This window comes from Mus caroli, chromosome 1, assembly GCF_900094665.2.
Source record: "Mus caroli chromosome 1, CAROLI_EIJ_v1.1, whole genome shotgun sequence".
NCBI classification, from domain to species: Eukaryota; Metazoa; Chordata; class Mammalia; order Rodentia; family Muridae; genus Mus; species Mus caroli.
In genome coordinates, this window is record NC_034570.1 from 74,858,891 (window position 1) to 74,881,870 (window position 22,980).

Below are 22,980 nucleotides of genomic sequence, written 5' to 3' on the forward strand. Positions count from 1 at the left end.
TGTACTATGTTGTTTCAGCCAAGTGTCTTGACTTATGCTGTAAGGCTGAACAATAATAACTGGCTCTTCGTCAAAATAAGTTAGTGCCTGCTTCCTTCCAGTGATAATCATCTGGGCTACCACTTCATGATATGGCAAGATATTATGTTTAGGAGAAATCCTCTAATGTATCCATGTTAGAGGAAACTTTTGCCATAGCAATCCTGTAGGCATATGAGTGGTATTAAAAATTAACAGATGCAACAGCAAGCAGTAATCTATATAAGTGACAAATTGCTCTTCAATAGCTTTTTCCACTAGTTGCAAGGTCAGCAATCCTTCTGAGGTTAGGGATCTAGGGGAGGTAGGATCAGAACTCCCTTTAAGAATATCAAATAAAGGTTTTAACTCTCCTTAGTAAGCTTTAAATAGGGACGAAGCCGATTAATATCACCTAACAATTTTTGAAAATCATTTAAAGTCGTTAAGTTGTCCCTGCGAATAACTATCTTCTGGGGAAAAACACCTTGATTAGTAAGTCTAAAACCTAAGTAATTATAAGGGTCCTGACTTTGTATCTTTTCAGGAGCAATCTGTAATCCTTTATCAGCTAAAGCCTTTTGTAAATCTCTATAACACAAAAGTAAATCCTGGGGTGTCCTTTCCTGCCATCAAAACATCATCTGTGAAATGAATGATGTAGATCACAGTCCATTGTTGTCTTACAGGCTGAATGGCTTGTGCCACAAACTTTTGGCATAAGGTAGGACTATTAGCCATGCCCTGTGGGAGGACTGTCCATTGATATCTCTTCATAGGTTCCTTAAAATGTATAGAAGGAACACTAAAAGCAAATCTTTCACAATCCTTTGGATGCAAAGGAAGAGTAAAGAAACAATCCTTCAGATCTATCACAATTTTATAATATCCCTTAGGAATGGCTATTGGGGAGGGAAGCCCAGGTTGTAAAGGTCTCATAGGTACCATAGTCTCATTTACTTTTCTTAAATCTTGTAACAGCCTCCATTTACCAGATTTTTTCTTGATAATGAAAATTGGTGTATTCCAAGGAGACTGAGATTCTACTAAATGTCCTGCTTCTAATTGCTCTTGCACTAGCGAAGAACCAGCTTCTATTTTTTCTTTAGGTAAAGACCACTGATCTACCCACACCGGAATATCATTAAGCCATTAGATTTTATTGGCATGGGATGTAGGCAAGATAGTGGCCACTACCGGAAAATACTCTAAACCTCTTGTGTTAGAGTGAGGTTTAGGATCTTCAAAAGTCTTAATTCCTTGTCCCTTCTTTTTTAGTACATGACCAGGCAAGGGTCCCTGCCTGAACGTCTGCTTAGTCACTATCTCATTAGGACTGTACATTATAACACCCATCTGTGACAAGAGATCTCTTCCCCATAGAGTTACAGGCAAATTTGACATAACATATGGCTGAATTTTTTCCTGATTTTCCATCCCCCATCTCTCTAGGTTAGCAATTTGGAACTACGTTTTGGGTTACTAGCATACCCAATTCCTTGAAGGTGAGTTAGTGTATCAGTCAAAGGCCAGTTTGAGGGCCAGTCTTGCCCTCTTATAATTGTTACATCGGCTCTAGTATCTATTAATCCTTCAAAGCTTTTTCCATCAAATGTCAATTTAAGGTTAGGTCTCTGATTAGTAATAGATTGAACCCAATTAACACCAGAGGAGTCAAAGCTACCTTGTCCTCTCTCATTTTTAAAGAATCTATATGGTGACTGATGTAAAGGGATTAAAACAAGTTGAGCAATTCTCTGATTAGCGGGTACACTTATAACACCATAAGGGGAAGTGCCTATGATTTTAATTTCTCCCTCATAATCATTATTTTATAACACCTGGATAAATCTGCAGGCCTTTTACAATAGAACTGCTCTGTCTTAAAAGAAATCCACAAGTTTCTATAGGTAGAGGTCTAAAGACTCTGGTAGGCAGAGTTTGGACTACCATTTCTGGGGTTAATACTGCATGGTTGGTGAAACAGATGGTCCAATCTTGCACCTCCTGGGTTTGACCTGACAAGCTCAAAAACTGATCTTTTTGGCTGGGCAGCAGATTTATAGCCCCATAAGCTGTTTTCTTCGAGTAAGATGGGGTCTGGGGCTGACCCCTTTTCTCATTTCCCAGCACTGGGTAGCTCAGAACGCCTGGCTTAGACTTGTGTACCCTAGCCCAGTGGTTGCCCATTCTGCACCGGGGACAAATTCCTGGGGCACAACCTGTTTGCCCACTCTTGGCACCTTTGTTCTTAGGACAATTACTTTTAAAATGATCTAAACTTCCTCGTTTAAAACATGCATTATTCTCTCGTTTCTGTGAGAACATTGTAAGAGGGTCCCCTCCAAAGTTGCACAAGACTGCTCAAAGATGGACATATCCTGCCAAATCTGTCTGTCCTTTGTGTGGTTGAATTGCAGCACGACACATTGTGTTAGCATTCTCATAAGCCAATTGCATAACGAAAGGACTTCCCGTGTCAGATTTTCCAAGGATTCTACTAGCTGCTATCAACAGCCTATCCACAAAGCTCTGGTAAGGCTCATTAGAACTCTGCCGAATGCTAGCTAAACACCCACCAATATCTCCTCTAACTGGTAACAGTCTCCAAGCATGGTGCGCAGCTGCCATGTACACTGCAATGGGAAAATCAATCTGATTTGTCTGTCCCTCATATGGACCCTCTCCTAAAAGCATGTTGCTATCCCAATCTAAATTACCGAACTAAGCATTTAAAGCAGCAGTTTTCTTACTGGTGTCTCGCCATTCAGAATCCCAAAGCAAAAGATCTCCTCTTGACAGGGTAGCCTTACAAAGAGTTTTCCAATCTAGGGGGGTTAAGTGTGACTTCACAACTGTATCCAGTAATGCTTGAGTGAAGGGGCTGAAGGGCCATATTGCACAACAGCTGTTTTTAACTTTTATCAACTTGAAATCCAAAGTCTGGTAATGTCTGACTCTAGTATCTTGCTGATCAATTACCTCGACCACAGGAAAGGCTAGCATATCAGACGTATCCTATCCTCTCCCACGAGCCTGACTCACAGCTCTTTCTAGCAGCACTTGGTGAACTTCAGAAGAGTTACTCTTCTCCGCTTCTGACATCCTTTTTAGCTCTCGAAGCTCATTAGTCAACTTCTGAAGACTAATTTCAAACTCTAATTTGCTTAGTTGCATGTCCCTATGAGTAGCATCTTCCGAGGTGGGGACCATAGGTGGAGGGGGAGACTCACAAGAAGGCCAATTCTCATCAAATAATGGGAAGCTCCTCTATCTGAGTGATTTTTGTTTGAAATTAGTTCATCATCAGAGTTTCCACATTTATCAAACTTAGAGTTAAGAGGACCCTTTTCTGAGAAGGCCCTCTCTGATAGGTGCTCTTCTTGAGATTCTACAAGCTCTGCTTGGGTACAGTCTGACCCCTGAGAGATCACCTTTTCAATAGTATCTTTTATGAGCGCCCAGAGGCCTAAGGTGAAATTATCTGCCTGAGTGATTTTCAAGGCCTCACCAACTTTCTCCCAGGTTCTGTAGTATAGTGTTTCTTCTTCCTTGAACCATGGGCAACAAGAATCTATCCTATCTAAAAAATTTCTTACCAATTGTCCTTTAAGCCTTACTCCTCTTGCCTGAAGCAGCTCCTGGAAGCTGAGGACAACCGCCTGATTCATAACTTCAAACTCTACTTTCTCTCACCTAAGACAGCTCTTGAAAGCTGGGGACGACCACCTGATTCCAGTTTCTAGTTCTGATTAATTCGCTGCTGACCAAAGCAGAACCAGCGTTGGGTTAGCGCCAATTCAAGGTTAGTCCGTATCCTATCACAACAACACTTTAAAAAATGAAATTTTAAGCTAGTGCTAGCATGTGTACCTGTTTGTTGCTCCAGTGCCCGATACGAAAGACCCGTTGCTTTCCCGTGGAGCTCCACATGGACAGCGTTCTTCAGGTCCCTGTTCAGGCATCAAACTGTTGCGGGCTGTCCAGTGGCTCACAAGGAATGGGGTATGGCTGAAGCGGCAGACTCGGGCTGAAAGAGAGGGAACTAGATGGACAAGAGAAAGAACGGAACCAAGATAATCAGTCTGATCAAGGTTCAACTTTAATATCAGGGAATATGCTTTATAAAGAAGAGGGGAGGCCCATTCCCAGCCATGCAAAGTTCCTTTGAAGTAGACAGATCAGCCTTTTAGTGGGAACTTGCAAAGATCACAGTTAGGTGCTAACTCTGGAAAACCTCAGAGAACCGGTTTGGCCTCAGGCAGGTTTGGCCTCAAGCAGGTAGTGTCACATCAAAGGAGAGTGCTGAGAAGCAGCACAGCAGGTGGCTCCGCCTAAGTGGCAGATGGTCTGAGGACAGCCTAGCTAGTCTGGAAGGAGGTAATAATATTAGATCAGTTCTAAAACTTTCTTATTAGAAGCTTAGATTAGGAGCTCAAGAGAGATCTGGCTTGGAATGGAGCCATCTGTAATTCGGGAGAATGTTTTGGAAGTTATATGGACTTTAGGGGTACAATGACAACATGGGCATGTTTCCTGAGCTTACAAGCCATGTGTCCCTAGAAGAGAGTAGACAGATGAGAGGTTAGAAGAAATGCGAAAACACAAAGGTATAATGTGGGGATAGGGGACAGACTGAAGAGATTTACAGCAATTGGCAAATGTCTGCAAAGGTGAAACTAACTAAAGAGAAAACCCACACAGAAGTATTAGAAATGTTTCTCCTTTGAGACTAGTTTTGGTTCTAAAGGAATGGAGACCCAGAATCAGAACAAGTTAGTAAACACAAGGTTATCAGTCAACACAAGGGGGGATGTTTTCTTAGTTTGGTTTTCTGAAACTAGGACACCCAGTGCAAGGCAATCCACATCTATCGCTTTAGTGTGAATGCTGAAGCAGAGTCAGCCATAGATAAAGAAGGGGCAACTGGACGCTGGAACAAGGTAAACAACCTCTATGATCTTTGAAAATCCATCTTTTTAAAGCTATCTGGCTGTGCTGGAATGATGGGGTATGACCTGAACCCATTTGTGGAACTGTGCTTACTTGAGGGGTCACTGTTCAAGAATTTTTTTTCACTCAGAAAGATTGACAAGGGAGGTTAAATACTTATTCCATTTGGTTAATGTAGTTTTTTTTAAACCTGTCACTATGCACAATGTGAAGTCTTTTCTCCAGATATATGCCTTTATAGGAACAGGCAATAGGTATAACCTATTATGTAATAAAAATTGACTTAGAAAATGTTGTCAAATTTGTATTTTTATGAATAGCATGAAAGCTCGGTTTTACTATTATTTTTCCATTTGTATGCTTAAATAATGTCGTTGTTTTGATTTTTTAAAAGACACAATAGCACTTTATAGCCTAGCATAAACCAGAACAAACATTGTAAGCAAAGCTGGCTATGAACTTGTGGCTATCCTTCTGGGAGTACAATTTTTAGGCAGAAGAGCATCTATCTTTTAAAAATAGATGGCTTTTGCTTTGAGATCTGGGCTATATTTTGTGAGATACCCCATCTCTCTTCCTCAAACTTCTTGCTCTATATAGTATAAGAAATTCTGGTGAAACTAGGAGAAAGGGGTTGTTTAGCTTACTTAAGGAGGCTTCTGAAAGAAGACAATCAACCTGGAATACAATCCTGAAAATCAAGCCATGTTGTCATGATCGCATGACAAGTGACCTCAGAATATAAGAGAATAACACTCTGTTGTCACCCTGAACTGCTCATAGCTAAAGTCCTAACTGTCATCTTTCTAACTCAGCTTCAGTTTCTGTCTTTTCATAAAGGCTTGTGTGCTTGCTTGCTTTCATCTATCCTGTTAGATTAGATTCCATACTCTTTGCTTTTCTCTTTTAGAAATATTTATTTTATGTTTTCAAATTGTAATACATCATTTCACCCTCCTGTTTCCTCCTTCTAATTCCTCACAGACTCCCTCCCTTGCTCATGGCCTGTACTCCCAGTTTTAACTCTAGATTATCTTTCAGGGCTGGAGTCAGCTCTTGATCCCAGGCACTCTTAACCTTGGCTGCCCTGAGTTAATCATCTTCTTGGTCACACTCAGTTTGATTTGTCATCCTCTGGACCAGTCTTTGTAGAGTCCTAACCCATTCCGGTGGATCACTGTTAGGTTTGTCATAAGTATTCAAGAGGATAGACAGACGATAGTCTCTTTTGAAATTATTATTGGCCAGTTTTCAAGACAGTAGAAGCAGGTCTCATGTGCACAGTTAGAAATTCTTGCAGTAGGCTGGTAGGTCTGTCTTTTACTTCAGTTTGAGTCCCAATTTCCCATCATCCATCAGAATGATTCTTCCATCTGTTCTTATGAGAACTTTACTATGTTTTGACTGATTATTACAAGTACACCTACGTGATGATCAGCATGACAACTCCTTGGGGAAGGGAGCTTGCTGATATACTGGATAATGTGAATGGGATGCCTGGATCCCATGTAGAGGTGAAAGGAATGAGCTGACTGCACAGACGTTGGCCCCTGACTCTACATATGCCACGTGGTATATATACACACCTATATGAACAGCATACACACACATTCAGACACACACACACACACACACACACACATACAATGGAGGTGATAGGTGATTAGATTGGTACAACTAATGTTGATATTAATGTGTTTTTATTTTATCTAAGTTAAACACATGTAACAGAACAATTTTGGGAGATCTGACCTAATTTAGGGTTTAGGGGAGTATCTACATGGGAGGAACATGCTTAAGCATAATATTATCATTCAGTAGCATTTTAAGAATATTTAGATAAAAAATTTTCAGTTAAAATTAAATTAAAAATGAAAATTGTTAATAATTTAACCAGACCAGTTTTAGGAAAATTTATATTTAAAGGCAATTAACTTTGAATATAAGAGAAAGAGGAAGGTATTTTAGTGACATGCCTAAAAAGAATGGGTTTCTGTTTGAACAGGTTTACAAAGCTCTGTAGCCTTCTGTCTTCTGCATTTCTAATTCAAAGAAGCACAGGGAATAAGGGAATGTGTTTGTTTACACTTGGCAAAAACCTGACTTCCTTGTTTCTAAGAAAAAGAGCTTTTCAAAGCTTTCTTGGACTTCAGATAGCTCTTGCAAAACAATATTTTGATGAGCTAAGTGTGAATGAATCAGAGACATATGGATTGGATTCCCGTTGAGATCACATGGGTTTCAGCATAAGCTCCAGAGAATGCTTCTAAGACAGAGAATCGATAAAGCCAAATGTAGAATATTTTTCAAAACTTGTTTGGATTTACCTTATGTCCTGGACCAAACACTAGAGGTTTAATCTTTCCTTTTAAATCTTTTATGGGAGATAAATACTTCTTCTGTAAGGGAAAAGCATCGAAGCTTGGTTGGTGTTGCTATTTATTTGGAGGAGGGCATGGTGTGAATGGATGTGTACATAAATGTTGCGATGCATGTGAAAATATGTGCATAAATGTAGAGATGCATGTGAACACGTGCATGTGAAGGTCAGAAGTTGGCACTGAATGTCTTCTTAAATTGTTACTCACCTTATATGTCAAGGCAGGGCCTCTCTCTTGAACCCAGAGCTTTCTGATTTAGCTGATCTCAGTACTCAGTTGCTGGAGGGATCTGATCTCTTCCTTTGCACTGGGGTTATAGGAACATGTCACACCTGCTTCATATCTGTGTGTTCTGAGGAGATCCAAACTCTCATCCTCATGCACGTATGACAAGCACCTTGCCCACTGAGCATTCACTCTTGTTCTAGAGTCAAATTTTATCAAGCAGTCTTCAAAGTGATAATATTCACCATACCTACCGACCAGAAGCCCTGTCTTCACCTCATAGACATGACTGACACGAGGAAATTTCCAGGTCAATCCTTTCTGTTGCCCTTGGTTTTCATTCTCTGTCTTTGCCTGCTGGAGGGAAGAATGCCGGCATTAGAAAACAATGAAACTTTGTGTTTGCTAAAATTTGCATGGCCTGCTGAACCTCTTACTTATACCTAGTATTCCGTAAAGGTCATTTCAGCACAGTCTTATCAAGGTTCTATTTAAAGGTGAGTGATCTTAGACACTTGTGATTTTCTGTCATGAAAAATAATATTTAAAATTATACTGGAAACTATATTGACTGGAGCTGCTAGAATATGAATGACTTTGAACTAGGGAATTTTGCCCATAATGAGATTATTTCATATATAATTCTATTTATATATTATATAGTACTTACATAGTTATATTTATATACTTCAAAACTTCAGAATCTCTATAGTTTGTGAAATCACAATGGAAGCAGTCTTTTTCTCTTGTCCCTGTCCCTTCCTGTCCCTCTCCCTCTCCCCCTCCTCTTCTCCCTCCCTCCCTCTCTCCCTCCCTTCCCCCCCCCCTTCCATTCATGGCAGACTTGCATTCAGTGTTGTCATGAGCTGATTTGTTTACTTCTAGAAGCCATACGCCCAAGTCCCATCCCATGCCCAGCAATGTAGAAGGTAATCAAATTTAGAGAAAAGAGAGATCCATATTAGGGTAGGCTACAATGCAAGAAAATTGATGTTCTTAAATGAAAAGGAAAAACAGGAGAAAGCTAGATATTAAGATGATAGGAGAACACAGATAAGACAGATAGATATGTCTGATGAATAATTTCATGACTTCAGAGGAAACCATTCCTGCTAACTAACACCTCAGGTTCAGACTTCTGGTCACCAGAATCAAGATATTATACATTGCTATTTGAAAGCCACCCACAGTGTGGTGCTTGCTTAAAGGTGGTATAGCACCTGAATCAGTGATGGTCCACTAAGTCCACACAATCTTCCTCGAACCTACATTATTAACCATAAAGGTAGGTGCTAGGCATACACGCTAAAGCCTCTCTAAATGTTGGTATCCATGAGGAAGATTAGATTCTGTCTTCTGCAGTTTCCTTTGGATTCAGCTTGTCTTATTCAGTTTTTATTCTTTTCTACTGAAGTTGGAAACTGGCATGGGTTCTGTAAACTGTTCTCAAGTTGCCCAAGCAATAATTCATATGAAGTCATATTTGCTTCTGGTTGTATTATTTTAGGACAGTGCTGGTATTCTTGTCATGGGATGATTTAACTGTTGTGCTTCTATAGCCTGTCTCCTTCCTCATCCTTTATGAGCTTGGCTTCAGATGCATATCCAGATTTTCTGTGCCTCTATACTGATCAGGACCTCCCTGGCCTCTGATTGCTCTGACCCCATATGCCCGAGATGTCTTAGTCACAGTCTTTGGTGTCAGACTGGTTGTGTATTCTCCCACAATACCTATGTACGAGGTTGCTTTTACTTGGAACAAGAGTGATAATAGCAACTGTTCTGTAGAATTGTTGGGGAGTTTGAATCAGATATCATATGAACAAGCTGAGTATTTTTTTTTAAAGTTCAGAGTGAATCAGTGGGACAGCATGAATTGTCATCTTGACGAGATCTAGAATTACTTAGAACTACACAAATATACCATTTCGGGTGGGGCGTACCTGTAATAAGGTTTTAGCCTTTGGCCAGGCCTGGAAAGGATTATGTTGATTAGAAAAATTGAGAGAAGTCTCACCAGAAAAATGAGAAGCACCATTACCTGCACTTGAGTTTTGGAGTGCAGAAAAGGGGGAAAACTACCCACACATCAGCATCCATTGCTCCCTGCTTCTTGACTGAAGAATTTGGCTGAGTTCAATCCTAAGGTTTTCATGCCAAGAGAAGTGGGTCAAATGTGATGACTGTGCTTTAGTTAAATATAACAGTGCCATCAGAAGTCACAGGGAAGAATGGCTCACTTTGAAGAAAGATTTGTCACCATTATAAACAAAACAAAGGAGAAGGCTTTAGACTTTAAGAATAAAGCTGGGAACCATTCTTTATAGTTAGAATTAAACTCATTACATGCTCCAGAGATTTTAATCCAGTGTTTTGGTTAAGAGACATGCAAGAAGACATTATACATATTCACATTCTGTACTCATGGGTTGAAAGCTGTGTCTTTGCCAGTGGGATGATACTGTGACCATAGTGTTCTGGAGATGTTAATTGATTGCCACCTTGCCATTTCATCTGTGCATGTTTTGAAACTAGGAATCCTGACAGTAAATTAGATCAGTCAAGTCTCCAGGAAACCCATAGATCATGTTTGGCTGATCACAATGTTCTATTGGGAGTGGAGAGAAAGCAACAAGGTGCAGAGTTTGAGCACAGTGTGTTGCTTCCTGGGATTTACTGTGATTAATCTCTGCCTTTGTGCAAATTATTTCATTGGTATCTGTCATTTGTTTAACCAAGTGTCGATAGGCAAAATTATCTGGAAACTCCTTTCAGATGTACAACATTATGCAACTTGAGGCCATGATCCAGGGATGATTTTCATAAAGATCAAAAGATTAAAAAACAGTTAATTTCAAATGTCTTCCTCATCTATTTCTAGTTTTTAATTGGCTTTATACTGTCAGTTATAAGTAGCAGAGTTGATAACAATTTCTGCCCATTTCTCTAGGTAAGGTGTTGCAATAAACATACATGATAAAGATATTTGGGGTCTCAGGATATCCGTGTGGTATAACTAAGTAAGAGTAAAGTGATCACTACTTTTAAAAGATCTTTGTGTGAATCTCTATGTGTAAATAAATGTGCATGTTGGATGGAAAAGGAAGACTGCTATGACAGCATCCTCTCTTTTAAAGGAATAAAAATGAGGGGAGTAATATTATCTGGTACACATGGATTCAAGGGCACAGTGGCTTTAATTTTTTTTTTCATACAAATTTGTCCAAACCTTGACCAGACCTTTTGAGAAAAGGTTGTCTCCAAAATCCTTCATCGCTAACTGAATTATACACTTTTCTACTATTCTTAAACTTTTCATAATGCATATCAATTTCTGAAGGTTGCTTGTGTGTTCAATCATTTATTGATGCAGGCTCCTCACCAGAATGTCAACCATATGACTCAGGGACTCAATTTGCTGTATTCCTGCATTTTCAAAGACTGCCTGCCACAAAAGAGACATCAACCACATTTGTTGTAAAACTATAAATAAATGATTTGACTGAATACCCAAGTCTCTGAATGAGTTTAACAGACAAACATGAGAGTTGTTGGTTCCCTCAGCAACATTAATATGAAGATTAAACAGTCTCTTTCAATTTAAGCCTCACATTATCAAACATGTTCATTTCATTCATATTTTCAGTGTTATCATCTAACAAAAATTTACACTGCACTTTGGACAATTACAGCCCTTTTGAAGTGGGAAAAAGATGCCATCAGAAGTTACTATTTAAATTATTGAGGAAAAAGTTCAGTAGAGAATAGGTGTTCTCCAAATATGCACAATAGTTTCTTCAAAACATGGTAAGCTTGAGCATACAATAAACTCTGGAACTAGAAATAGTTTCCAGCAGCTAACAGTTGTTTTTAAGCATGCTAAAATTCAATTATGCCTTTTAAAGCCACTGCCTCCCAAAGAGATATATTTTCATAGCGTATCAACCTAGACAACATCATTACCCTTTACTCAGAAAATATTAGACATGCGATTTACTTATTACCTGAAAAGGTATTCACAGCATTGGTGCATAGTTTAAAAATGACATTTCAGTTGCTACTAAAATATTTTTTTAAATGGAAAGTGAATGGGCTGGTTTATGTTCTCCCAAAGACATGCTGTCTTCTGCTACCTTAGAATGCCCCCTATTTGGAATTACTGATATACAGAGTACCAAGTTAAAATGGAGGCATGGGGAATGTGGCTACAAAACCATACAAGGGTCCTAGGATTTTTGTTGCTATGAGGCTACAAACTACCAAAATCTGGAGTTGAAAACTAGGACACATACTTCCTAGCACCCAGACAGTGCATTTGACTGTTGACAACCTGATCTCATATTTCTAGCTTCTGAAAGAGTGAAATGATGAAATTCAGTTGTTTATGTCATGCAGTCTGTGGAACCCTCTCCTAACAAATCAATACAGTAAGCTAGAGTGTTAGTCAGCTTTTTATTATCACAAAATGCCTATGATAATGATAATAATAATAATAATGATCTGATAGATTAAAAACAGTTTATTCTGGCTCATGAGTCTAAAAATTCAAGTCCAGTACTGAGTTGCCCTTGCCCTTAGCTTCTGGCTGGGGAGACATAGCAGAAGGATAGGGGAGCATTTGTCAATCTCATCTTGAGCCAGGAGCAAAGTGAGAGAGGAGCAGTAGAGTCATACCATCCTGTTGACAGCACACCTTCAGTGACTTACTGGGTACTTCAAAGACCCCATATTATAACATTTCCATCATGTCCCAATGCTGCAATCTGATAAGCAACGTTTGAACCATGGCCACTAGGTTAGAGCATATACAACTGGCACAGTTGAGTCCTGTTGGAATTCTCCAGTCATAGTAAATATTTGCCTTTTCATCTTGAAAGAATCAATTACTAAAACTTCATAAAATGTTTTCAAGATAAAATATATCATTGAATTAAATTATTATAATTGTTGTTTGAGAAAAATAATGAGTTTATCTATAAAACACTTATGACATTTAGATTATATTTTAGAAGCCATTAAACTGGGCTGATGTGATAACTCAAAGCACTTTGCACTAATCTCAAAGACCAGAGTTTGATTTCCAAAATCCATATGGTGGAAGGACAGACACTACTTCAGCTCTGAACTCCACAGGTGTGTCAGACACAGACACATGCATATACACCCAATACAATGTTTAAGTCATTAAATCACTTCAACAGATGTCAAGAACATATTGTCAGTACTTCAAGTTCTATTCTGATAATTTAAACAATTTAAACACAAATTAATGACTAAAAGAGCATCCAAGAAAAGAATAGTGTTTCTGGAATGTGCTAATCACTGATTACATTCAATTGAATCAAACATAGTACACAAATTATTTCCATTAAAGTCATAAAAATATTCATAACCATAACCAGTCTTACTGAAAAAAGTTTTACAGCCAAAGTCACTGATAAAAGAAAAAAAACAATATATATATATATATATATATATATATATATATATATATATACCAGGCTAACCTTTTTCCTAAATGGACTTGCTTTCTGTGGGTTACATAGGACAGACCTGTCTATGCAGAAAAGAAGCAAAATCCATAGAAAACCTCTTGATCATAGCAACAAAATTGATCATGGCTACTAACTTCAGGATGAATACATACTCATCATACATGCCTCATCCATTTACTCTTGAACAGTAAAGCAGCCAGACTCATGGAAGCAGAATATGTGGGTGGAGAAATGGGTACAATGTGAGAAAAAGTGTATAGTGCAGAATAATGAGGTCTAGCATATTGCATGGTGATCAAATTGACAGTACTATACTGTGTAAACAGAAATTTTCTAAGATGTAGATCTGAAGTATGTATCACAGGGCTCCCAATGGAGAAGCTAGAGAAAGTACCCAAGGAGCTAAAGGGATCTGCAACCCTATAGTTGGAACAACAAGATGAACTAACCAGTACCCCGGAGCTCTTGTCTCTAGCTGCATATGTATGGAAAGATGGCCTAGTCGGCCATCACTGGAAAGAGAGGCCCATTGGACTTGCAAACTTTATATGCCTCAATATAGGGGAATGCCAGGGCCAAAAGAATGGGAATGGGAGGGTAGGGAAGTGGGGGGCGGTATGGGGGACTTTTGGGATAGCATTGGAAATGTAATTGAGGAAAATATGTAATAAAAAAAAAAAAAAAAACCCAAATTTAAAAAAAAAAAAAAAGAAGTATGCTTAATACATACATACATGGAGAATCAAAAACAAAGCAGTGACTATGAGGTTATAGTAACTGGTTTGTGATCAATTTATAATATATACTTTATTAAAATACAAGGTTGTATACCTTAAACATATAATACTAATATATATAATTCATATGTATCTGATCAATAAAACTGAACATTTTATTAAGGAAATGGAAATTTAGACACACAGAAAATGACAGTTATTTAAGTATCACAAGGAAATATAAAATATACACAGGCAAGACTGCACATTTTGGTCTAACATACTATGAGACATGCATAGCTGCAAGCACTCATGATAGTTATACAAAAACTTGGAAAGGACTTTCTTTTCCCAATGTCCTGTCTATGGATAATAAATGCTATACAGCAGGAAAGGCAATTACTAGTAAACATTTTAATGATCTGAATAATCAATACTCAATAATTTTTCTCAAAGTACTACTTTATATCTTTCCAAATATTTCAAGTGTATACCTATATAAAGATTTCTTTGAAATGCTATTATACCATATATATCCTTTTGAGATATGCTTTAACACTTTATATATATATATATATATATATATATATATATATATATATATATTGCTTTCATTCTTTGAAGAAATTTAGCTGTATAGATATCTCATTACTTATTATCAATACTCTTATTTTTATTAATGAAGTTAGTTCTATACTATCTTGCAAAAATTCCTTGAAAACCAACTCTATGTGGATATATTTTAAAAATGAATTTTTGGAAGTCAAATGAATGTATCACAGAATGAAAGAAACTGCAGGACAATCCCAGCACACTCACACATAATAAATATATGCAAACCATTCATGTACATGAACAATCACAAAAGCAGTTTTGTAACAGCACATATTTTACACATAACCCAAAATAATGGATTACTTCATTAAATAAGGATACTTCAAAGTATCACAACAAACACTCTTAAGAGATGCTTGCCAAGTTCTCAGAGTAAAATCAGGCTGTATGGAGTCATCTGTATCATCTGGGAATATGAAGATATAATGACTATCTATTGTACTCTGATGAATGTTTTGCTAGCAGAAGTTGTTGCAATATCTCGTTTTGTGGTCCTTCTGTGTTCTGGCAGGTTCAAGGCCCCTGATCATCATCCTGTTCCATTTTCTTCTAGTTAGTGAGGTTTTTCTTTTTCTTTTTCTTTTTCTTTTTTCTTTTTCTTTTAAGTGTTAGGCTGATCCCCAATTGCTGGATGGAGTCCTTTCCTAGTCTTGGAGAACAGCTCCCTCCTCTCTGTCTCTGTTTAACCCAGATCCACATTCTCCTGGTTATTGTTTTGAGTTCTCATCCTGCGTCAGCCCTGCCATTCTCAGCACTAAGATGTATCCTCTGCTGAGGACAGGAGCTTAGAAGCAGATACAGGCAGGATACTATCTGACCAAACCAGCTGTTTTTCTTTTTGTCTTGAAGATTGAGACATGTGATTTTGATTAACACAGGCAGTGATGCCATGAGGTAATGTTCTACTTTATTCAGAGGGCCTTTCCTTATGCAGGGAGAAGGGGATGATTCAACATTATTGCCCAAGACATCATTTTCCCAAGGCCCTTTTGCCTTGGGAATCACAAAGTTCGAGACAGGATGCAGTATTGAATTGTCATCGAGAACCAGACTAATGATGCAAGATGACATCTGTATTGCAATTCCAATGTTAACAGGGTCATAAAAAGGAAAAGTGCCACTTAGGCTCTCTGCTATTATAACTTGAAGAGAAATGCTAATTATAAGGTAGGTGAACATGATTGTGGCAAAATTCTGTATTCAACTTGTAAACAATTAAAAGGGAAAGGCATGTCTTACTCTCTAGTTTATGATCATTGACTCACAAAGCTAAATGTTTTAAGCAGAAACCTGAATAGAACAGCCTCTGGTATCTGCAGTCATGGCCTTCTCCCCTGACTTTTACTATCTTATCTTTTCTATATTTGGTGCAAGACCACAGTCCTTAGAAATGTCAGATAGGACAGGAGGTTGGTCAGTGTGGATCCCAGTGCAGTATTGGTACATGCCACTTCTTTTCTAGAAAATGCTTTGAGATCTGAGTATCTACAAAGATCCCAATGGAAAATAGAATGGAGGCAAATATTTGGTGCTGGGTACATAAGAGAAAGAGGTTTTGTGTCTAGTAGCTACAACTCAGAGTTTCAAAGATAAAGAAACAACATTGAAGTAGGAGGGAAATGATGCCCAGAATAGCGAAGGGCCAGACCCTATAAGTATACTAGAGACTGGTATCTGGGTTGTATCTTATCTAAACCTCAGAAACACTCAAACATGTGAAAAGGAGATTGGAAAAAAAGAAAGCAATTTCAGACTAACAAATTGTTCCATCTCCCCAAAGACAGCCTTGATCAGGTCCAAGTTGGATCCCACTTTGCCTTACCACTAAAGGGAAGACCATAAACATCTGTAGATAATCCATAACTATATTTCACCCAGAAAATCTACTAGAGCACAAGACAAGAAATATATCATTCCAATCACTTAGGCAAGGCATGTTTTTGAAAAATGGAACTTAAAAATCTAAATCACTTTCAAGAAGAGTTCTAAAAGTTTGCAAGAAATCATAGTGGGTAAGAAGAGAGGGAAGAAACATCATCCCTCAAGATTTTTTATTGGATATTTTCTTTATATCCATTTCAAATGTTGTCCCCTTTCCCAGTCCACCCCCCCCCACAGAAACCTATTCCCTCCACCTCCCTCTGCTTTTATGAGGGTGTTCCCCAACCCACCCACTCTTGCCTCCCTGCCCTCAAATTCCCTTACATGGTGTTATCAAGAAAAATGTTTATGGCAACAATTAAGAAAATTTAATGATGAAATTATTTCCCACTAAAATTATAAAGTTTTGTCTTCAAACTATAATTTATAGACTATTAAAGAAACTGATAAAAACCACTTTGGAAAACAATATGGTAGTTCCTTAGCAAACTGGAAATAATTCTACTTGAAGACTCAGCTATACCACTCCTGGATATATAGCCAGAAGATGCTCCAAAATATAACAAGGACACATGCTCCACTGTGTTCATAGCAGCCTTATTTATAATAGCCAGAAGCTGGAAAGAACCCAGATGTACCTCAACAGAAGAATGGATACAGAAAATGTGGTACATTTACACAATGGAGTACTACTCAGCTATTAAAAATAGTGACTTCATGAAATTTGCAGGCAAATGGATGGAACTTTAGAAAATATCATCCTGTGTGAGGTAACCCAGTCACAAAAGAACACACATGATATGTACTCACTGATAAGTGGAGATTAGCCCAGAAGCCCAGAATACCCATGATACAACCCACAAAACATATGAAGCCTAAAAAGAAGGAAGACCAAAGTGTGGAAACTCCAATTCTACATAGAAGGGAGAAAATCACAGGAGGTAGAGGGAAGGAGGGACCTGAGAGGGAGTGGGGAAAGGAAGTCAGGATTAGATATGGAAGGGACAGGAAAGAAGTACAGAGAATCAGGAAATCAAACAGAAATATGTAGCAGAGGGGGAAGGGGAACTGGGGGTAGCCACTAGAAAGTTCCAAACGCCAGGGAAGCTAGAGGCTCCCAGGACACAATAGGGATGACATTAGCTGAAATATTCAACAAAGGGGAGATGGAACCTGCAAAGACCATCTTCAGTAGATAGGCATGGCCCCTGGTCGATGGATGGGGCTATCTACCCACCTCAGAATTTTTAACCCAGAATGGTTTCTGTCTAAAGGAAATGCAGGGACAAAAAAATGGAGCATATACTGAAGGAAATGCCATCCAGAGACAGTCCCACCTAGGGATCCATCCCATCTACAGACACCAAAAAGCCAGCACTATTGCTGATGCCAAGAAGCTCTTGCTGACAGGAGCCTGGTATGACTGTCCCCTGAGAGGCTCTGTTAGCACCCAACTAAGACAGATGCAGATACTCACAGCCAACCATCGGCCTGAGTCCAAGGACCCCAATAGAAGAGCTAAGGGAAGGACTGAAGGAGCTGAAGGAGTCTGCAACCCCATAAGAAGAACAATATCAACTAACTGGACCTCCCACCCCCTGAGCTCCCAGGGACTAAACCACCAACCAAAGACTACACATGGAGTGATCCATAGTTCCAACTGCATATGTAGCAGAGGATAGCCTTATCCAGCATCAATGGAAGGGGAGCCCCTTGGTCCTGTGGAGGCTCGATTCCCCAGTGCAGGGGAATGCTAGGGCAGTGAGGTGGGAGTAGGTGAGTGGGCAGAGGAGTACCCTCTTGGAGACAAAGAGGAAAGGGTGTTGTGGAGGGAAAACCAGGAAGGGGGTATCATTTGAAATGTAAACAAATAAAATGATTAATACAAAAGAAAACAACAACAACAACAAACACAGACTATTAATGCATATCACAGACTATAAAAGGCTTGTTTTTTGTTTTTCCAAAACTCAACAAAAGGCTTTTGTTTCCAGAATTATATAGATTTTTTTTTGAAATTCAGTAATGAGAAAATTAACCAATCCATCAAACAAAAACAATGATCAATTATTTGAACAGAATCTTATAAGAGGAAAACTCTATATCAATGAGCACATCTAATGGAAGTCAGTAAACCAACCCCCAGAGAAATGCAAAGGAAAACCACAAGCCGATATTGCTGCAGACCACTCCATGGCTGATGCTCACAGGCTGTGCCAGTGAGGCTGTGAGGCAGCCAGCAATCTCATCAGTGATTACAGGGCAAGCAGAGCAGCATGTATTAGCATGAGAGCAGCAAGTCCACTCCTAGCCAGTTCAACATATCTGAAAACCTATCCTTTTATAAAAATCTCTATGTAAACCTTTGCCGTATTAGTTATGAGCCCAAACCAAATGCAACTGATATGCCCATCAGTGGATGAATGGATTAAAAAAATGTGACAAAGCTTTACTTCAGAATGCTATTCAGAAATAAAAAGGTAGAGCATTACCTTAAGGAATGAGAACAGACTTTCAATTCTGCTAAGTGCAAATAAAGTACAACTGATCAATTATTATAACTGCTCAACATATTGTGTGGCTACACAGGAGCACCGGGTGCTATGCATGTGTATGATAGCTAGAATTGGGATATGTTGCTACAGAGTACCAATCAATGGCTGCATGATTCTATGATTAATGATCTATGAGATCACACTGCAAAGATTTGTGAAAAATACGTTTTGACTAAAAAAGTTCAAACTACTGTATATAACTACCAAAATTCATTCAACTCTACATTTAAAAATCACTGCGGTCGGTCTCTGATATAGAAAGATTTGTACCATGTGTACAGAAGAGTTAGTTTGCTGAGATCTGGGATGGGTAGTCAGCCAGGGCTCAGTTAAAGTGCCAAGGACAACCTACCATGGACTAATATAGTAAACAATAAAACTTAAGTTCTTGCAGCTCTGGAGGAAATAGACTAAGGTCAAGGAATCTCAGATGTCTGCCTTTGTGACATGACCACACCATGTCCTCTAACTGTGTACACACAGCTCCCTTCCTATTAAGGCCATAGTCACATTAGAGTGCTTTGACGGCCTCGTTGAGTTGCTCTTTTAAAGATTCTGTCTCCAAATACAGTCAAAATGGGAGAAGTGCTACTCCAACCGGTGAGTTTTGAGGTAACACTGTGCAAATGCTGCAGTAAATATTTAAGCATGCATTTGAGGATAATAAGCCTTCATTGTCTAGTGGCTGAATGACCAGTAAATATGAAAAGCATTCTAGATGTTAATCTGTTAATCATCTTGCAGCTAGTACATGCAGCTTGTAATGACAAGCTTTGAGAAGTCATTGTGGAAACACATGTATAAAACATGTTAACTCTGATACGTTATAAATAAGAGAAGCCCCAAGTACCAAGAACCTAAGAACCTAAGCATATTTTCTCATTTATAACATTAAAAACATAGAAAGGAAACAAAAACAAAAGAATAGACTAAGCAGAGGGTGATAGCCTTTGATTCAAAGTAAGACTATAATATCAGAATATTAGAACTATTTACATGAAATTACACATTGCTTTTTTTCCTTGTAAATATTTAATTAATAATCATAAATTTGGTACCAATAAAAAAGATGACAATTTTTGCTGCTATTTTCACATTCTTTCCAATTTCTCATTTTTATATAATACTACTTCTCCCCAAACATACAAATACTCAGTATCTCTGAGAAATATATTTAAAAGATTACTCTTAGATTACTAAGTAAAGTCAGTCAATGTTCACAGAAAACAACGGTAGATAAGAAGGCAAATAAACATTCAGTGTGTTTATTACAAATGCTTCAATCATAAAAGTGATGAATTAGCTGTGTCTAGGAAGTGATCGTGAAGACAAATTGAATGTGTGATATGATAAAATAATGAATAGATGACATGAATCCACATTTGTGCATATATTTATTATTTTCCACCTGTATAATTTTAACAGCAAAAACTCTAATGGATTCAGATGCATATTTGAGTCACAGAAATAATATTTTGAAACCTCACATTTATGAAAAGATCGTAATCTAGATATCAACAAGGAATAATAATCAAGTGAAAAGATGTTTAAGCAAAAAAATGGGAAAATATCCTGTCCTTCTATATGTTATGTGTAAACAAAGAGATGATTAAAATTACTTTTATTCTACAATCTCGTGTTGACACAGATGAATGTGGCATGTCTTTTAATTTCTGCATATTAATTACTATTGACACAAATGTAAATGTCAATTTAGCCACGTAATGCTTCTTGTTTGTAGCATCCTTTATTTATTAGGAAGATTGATTTATATAAATTTCATTGAACTCCAAGGAGATTTAGAATTTGATTACTTTTGGTTTCTCATGAGCTACTTTGTTGTACAACTGCATTCATCTTATAAATGAGCCTGTAAAGAAAAAGGAGAAAGATTAAAAAAAAACAAAAACAAAAGTGAAACTAGATAGAACAAAGGCGGGAGGGAGGAATTGCTTTCTGCAATATCTACAGCAACAATATCTACAGTAAATTATATAACTACTATATCCAAAAGAAATGAAATCAGTGTGTCAAAGAGTTATCTGTACCTCTGTGTCTACAGCAACACTGATCATAATGATCAAACTATGGGAGTGACTTTAGTGTCCAATGGGAGATGAATGGATAGAGAAAATGGACATAAACACAAAATATAATTATGCCCAAACATTTAATAAATCCTATTATTTGCACTAGTGTGAGTGAAGCTGTAAGACATTCTACTCAGTGAACACAGAAAAGGGTAACAATTATATAATACACATGATGGTTTGTGTGTGCTCATCCCAGGGAGTGGCACTATGAGGTGTGGCCTTGTTGGAGGAAGTGTATCACTGTGGGGAACATCCTCCTAGATGCCTGAGGATGCCAGTCTGTTCCTGGCTTCCTTTGGATAAAGATGTAGAACCCTCAGCTCCTCCTGCACCATGCCTGCTTGAATGCTGCCATGCTTCTGCCTTGATGACAATGGGCTGAACCTCTGAACCTGTAAGCCAGCCCTAATTAAATTTTGTCATCTATAAGCCATGCTTTGATCATGGTGTTTGTTCACAGCAGTAAAACTCTAAAACAATATACATTTGAGGCATATAAATTTCAAACTCTCAAAAGTAGAGGATAGACTGGTAGTTATGAGAAAAAGATAAATTGAATAATAGTCTAAGAGTTTTTGGTTCTACAGTATCAATAGATCCTACAGTTCTACTGTCTGTATGCCTAACTTATTGGCTTAGTTAGGGTTTTAAGGCTGTGAACAGACACCATGACCAAGGAAACTCTTACAATGACAACATTTAATTGGGGATGGCATACTCATTCAGGAGTTGAGTCTATTATCATCAAGGTAGGAACATGGCAGCATCCAGGCAGACATGGTGCAGGAAGAGCTGACAGTTCTACATCTTCATCTGAAGGCTGCTAGGATAAGACTAGCTTCCAGCTAGGACAATGATCTTAAAATCTATGCCCACAGTGATACACCTACTCCAACAAGCCCAGACCTACTCCAACAGGGCCACACCTCTTAAGAGTGCCACTTACTGGGCCAAACATATACAAACCATCACACTTATGTTAGCCAAATAGTGGATAGTAAAAATTTTATGAAGACAATAAACCCCATATAAATATTCTTATCACAAGACAGGAAGGAAGGGGCAGAGAAAAGAAGAAAGAGAGGAGGGAATGAAGAGGGAGAGGAGGCAAAAAGGAAGGAAGGAAACTATAGAAGTGAAGGCCATATATATAATTTACAGGTATTTTCCTGTGTATAAATGTATTAAAATTAATTTGTATTATAGAAATGAATTTGGGCACATCAGTCATGCTCCATGATAGTTGCTGGAGAAACAAAACAGAACTTACTCTCCACTTCCCAATGGCCTATTAGCTGAATAGCTTTACCACTGACATATTGTGCTTTCAACTCTCTGCGTCTTTCCAAGTGTTGCTGTGATCTGTCAGGGTATTCAGAAAGTGTAGTGCTTACTGAGATGCAAGGACAGAACCTACTGAGAGCAAACTGCTCAGTGGCTGAAAGAGATAGTTATTACAGTGGTACCCTTCTTTTCTTTCTTTTTTTGTTGTTTGTTTGTTTGTTTTTTGTTTTTCAAGACAGGGTTTCTCTGTGTAGCCCTGGCTGTCCTGGAACTCACTTTGTAGACCAGGCTGGCCTGGAACTCAAAAATCTGCCTGCCTCTGCCTCTCAAGTGCTGGGATTAAAGGTATGCGCCACCACCACCCGCCTGGTACCCTTCTTTTTGCAAATCACATGCATCTCCCCCAATAGAAAAACACACCCATTTCCACCTGATTGACAGAGAACACATGAGTCTTTGGACACCAGTGTCCTTCATCTCCAGTCATATCAAATGGAGAGCTGTGTTTGTTGCCAGCTTCCCAAGCATTTCTTTGATCTTCACATCATTATACCTCTAGCTAAAATTAGCAACAGATTTGATATTCAAAAGAATTCTAGGATGTATGGCTTATATAGTTTAATAAAAATATATAAACAGTCACAGTAGTATTCTTTCAGTGTAATACATATTTAAATCCTGAGTCTAAGGAAGATTATTGTTACTTAATGTCATTCTTAATAATATTACATAGTTCTTGGACACTCAATGGTGCTGTTTTTATA

At 38.2% G+C, this 22,980-nt stretch overlaps 1 pseudogene; it reads right to left on the reverse strand.

Annotated features, from left to right (window-relative positions):
• Nucleotides 1-403: 403 nt before the first annotated feature.
• On the reverse strand, nt 404-3,689 carry LOC110295491 (annotated as a pseudogene).
• Between the last annotated feature and the right edge of the window lie 19,291 nt (nt 3,690-22,980).